The following is a 3,435-nucleotide window of genomic DNA, read 5'->3' as shown; positions in this document are numbered from 1 at the left end:
TTTCGGAATGTTTTGAAGTTTACCTTTTATCAAATAATAGAGAATGTGAAATTTTTTTTTAAAGGGGTGCCTGGGTGGTTCAGTTGTTAAGCGTCTGCCTTCGGCCCAGGGTCCTGGGATTGAGCCCCGCATCGGGCTCCCTGCTCGGTGGGAAGCCTGCTTCTCCCTCTCCCACTCCCCCTGCTTGTGTTCCCTCTCTCGCTGTGTCTCTCTCTGTCAAATAAATAAATAAAATCTTTAAAAAACAATTTTTTTTAAAAAGGGAGGTGTAAGAAAGGCTAAAAATAAGAAATTTTTTTCTTAAGAAATCTATAGCAGGAGAGGAAAGACCAAAAGTGGAGTAGTTCTAAATTAACTGTACTTTAGTGACATTGAAAACAAAATGGGTACTGATTATATGTTGAGACCAGAGCCTTGTCCACTTATCCCTCTTGAAAAATCCTCACACACAAGGAGGAATTTGCCTTCTGTAGGGGTGCCTGCCTGCCTCAATAGTAGAGCATATGACTCTTGATCTTGGGGTTGTGAGTTCTAGCCCCATGTTGGGTGTAGAGATTACTTACTTACTTATATACATACATATATAAATTTAAAAAAACACAGATTTTCCTTCTGTAATTTAAACAATAGAAACCAAGTTTAAAAAAAAAGAAGGGGCGCCTGGGTGGCTCACTTGGTTAAGCGTCTGCCTTTGGCTTAGGTCATGATCCCGGAGTCCCGAGATGGAGCTCAGCTTCTCTCTCTGCCCCTCACCCAGTTCGTTCTCTCTCTCTCTCTTTCAAATAAATAAATAAAACCTTAAAAAAAAAAAAGCCCAGCAACCAAACATCCATTTTACACTTACAATCTTGGGCTGGTGTTGCTTTTCAGTCATTTTTGGGAAAGAGGCAATTAGCTACACAAGTTATTTGCTTTGTTTTTTGTTGTTGTTGTTGTCGTCCAAGGTTTATTGATGATATTACAGCAGAAAGATTCAAATGGCTCCACGAGGTGTTTTGAAATTCATCCCAACTCTAGGCTGAGTGACCTGCAGTTTGGGCAAACTGCCAAAGTCCAAGACCTTCAATATTTCCTTAGGGTCAGGATCCACTTCCATGATCTCCTGCCCCCAGGCTGAGACCTCAGGAATGGAATTCTCCCTCCTTTCTCTCCTCCTCCTGCAGCTTGGTGGAAACCCCTCTCACTGGGCCTCTCTGAATCCGCTCCATCTGACGTGTGACAGGCTGTTCTCTTGTTGCGGAGTTTCTTGGCGGGAATAATGGCGTCTCCTCGCACACAGGCTTGTTGGTGTGGAAGAGGTTGCCCAGGCGTGTGTAGTACTTCTTGATGACCACCCGGGCCACCTTCTTCCTGGCTTTGGTGCCAACACGGCCCATGTTGGCGGATCTGGTAAAGGAGGAAATAGCGCTACACAAGTTATTAAGGACAAATGGCAAATCTACCAGAACTTTATGTTATTTCCAATTCATAAAAATACCTTTTATGAAAACAATAATGTGGTCATGTAAAAAATCATCCAAAGTTATTTGAAGAGGCAAATGTAGACTGTATAAACCATAGCAAAAGAACACCCAAATTGCAGACCAGTTCTTTTGACCATTTGGCAGGGGGAAAATGCCTTTCTATTTATAAATTGCTAATAATTCCCCTATAAACTTATTATTCTGCAAATGATATTTAACTTCTTCCAAATAATAAAATTGTTTGAGAGTATTAATAATTTGAACTCTAAGCCCTATTCTTTTTTTTTTTTTTAAGATTTTATTTATTTGACAGAGAGAGACACAGCGAGAGAGGGAACACAAGCAGGGGGAGTGGGAGAGGGAGAAGCAGGCCTTCCGCCGAGCAGGGAGCCCGATGTGGGGCTCGATGTGGGGCTCGATGTGGGGCTCGATCCCAGGACCCTGGGATCGTGACCTGAGCCGAAGGCAGACGCTTAACGACTGAGCCACCCAGGCGCCCCACTAAGCCCTATTCTTAAAGAGTTTTATGTATCTGCAAAATGTCTTAAACTTAGTGAAAAAGACAAATTTAAAAAAATCCTTATTTTCAACTCAAAACAAAGCTAGAAAGCAAAAATAAAACCAAAATCTTCAGGATACCTGGGTGGCTCAGTTGGTTAAACGACTGCCTTCAGCTCAGGTCATGATCCTGGAGTCCCTGGATTGAGTCCTGCATCAGGCTCCCTGCTCAGTGGGGAGCCTGCTTCTCCCTCTCCCACTCCCCCTGCTTGTGCTCTCTCTCTCTCTCTCTCTGACAAATAAATAAATAAATAAATAAATAAATAAATAAAATCTTTTAAAAAAATCTTCAAAATTCTTAAATCATCTCCATTTGAGAAATATTTTTAAGAGGTCAGAAAGACAAGACCTAGTATCAATTAATCACCAGCTTTTCTCCAGCTTTATAAGCTAATGCTTCTACTCTTCTATTTTTTTTTTTTTTTAAAGTAAGCTCTACATACAGCGTGGGGCTTGAACTCACAACCCTGAGATCAGGAGTCACATGCTCTACTGACTAAGCCAGCCAGGTGCTCCTACTCTCCTATTCTCAAAATTCAACCTTTCAATCTCTAGATACAATATGGCAGTCTCCCTCCTGCTTCCTCTCTTCCATCAGCATTTACGGAGCTCCTAATACGTGTAATTCCTTTCCCTGCCTTCGAAGAGTTTAAGAATTAAACAGTCATCCCTCATCCGAGGCATATCCCTGCTCCAGGGCCTTGGCACCTGCTGTCCCCTTTTGCCTCAGAGTTCATCTATCTACATGGTTCGTTCCCTCATTGACTTTAGATTTCTGTTCAGATGTCACCTCCTTAGTGAAACTTTCCTTGAATATTCTACTTAAAATTACATTTTTAAAAAAGATTTTATTTATTTATTTGACAGAGAGAGACACAGAGAGGGAACACAAGCAGGGGGGGTGGGAGAGGGAGAAGCAGGCTTCCTGCGGAGCAGGGAGCTTGACGCGGGGCACGATCCTAGGACCCAGGGATCATGACCTGAGCCGAAGGCAGACGCTTAACCGACTGAGCCACCCAGGTGCCCCTAAAATTACATTTTCACCTTTGGTTCTTGCCCTTGCTATTCTATTGTCTGCCCTGTTTTTCTCCATGGCACGTGTAAGTATCTGGCATGGTCTATATTTCAGTCTCTATCATCTATCTATCTATCTATCTATCTATCATCTATCAATATATTTATTTAATTCTTTTTCTGTCTCACCCAACTAGAATGTAAGTTCTGGGAGCAGAGATTTTGTATCACTGCTTCCTAAAATGGAATCTGGTACTTACTGGATGGATAATGTTGAGTGAATTGTTAATGAGCTCCAGGTAGTAGTTGACTGGCTCTCAGTCACATAACTCAGTGGTGGAGTCAAAGCCAAATTTCAGCCATCTTCCTCTGGCTCTTAACCACAGACGTAGCCTGCTTC

At 42.3% G+C, this 3,435-nt stretch overlaps 1 pseudogene; it reads right to left on the bottom strand.

The window, feature by feature from the left end:
* Window positions 1-840: 840 nt before the first annotated feature.
* On the bottom strand, window positions 841-1,376 carry LOC118533708 (small ribosomal subunit protein eS17 pseudogene; annotated as a pseudogene).
* Window positions 1,377-3,435: the final 2,059 nt, after the last annotated feature.

The sequence above is a fragment of the Halichoerus grypus genome, chromosome 6 (assembly GCF_964656455.1).
Source record: "Halichoerus grypus chromosome 6, mHalGry1.hap1.1, whole genome shotgun sequence".
Taxonomy (NCBI): domain Eukaryota; kingdom Metazoa; phylum Chordata; class Mammalia; order Carnivora; family Phocidae; genus Halichoerus; species Halichoerus grypus.
The sequence above is the reverse complement of the archived record's forward strand: the minus strand, read 5'-3'. Positions and strand labels throughout refer to the sequence as shown.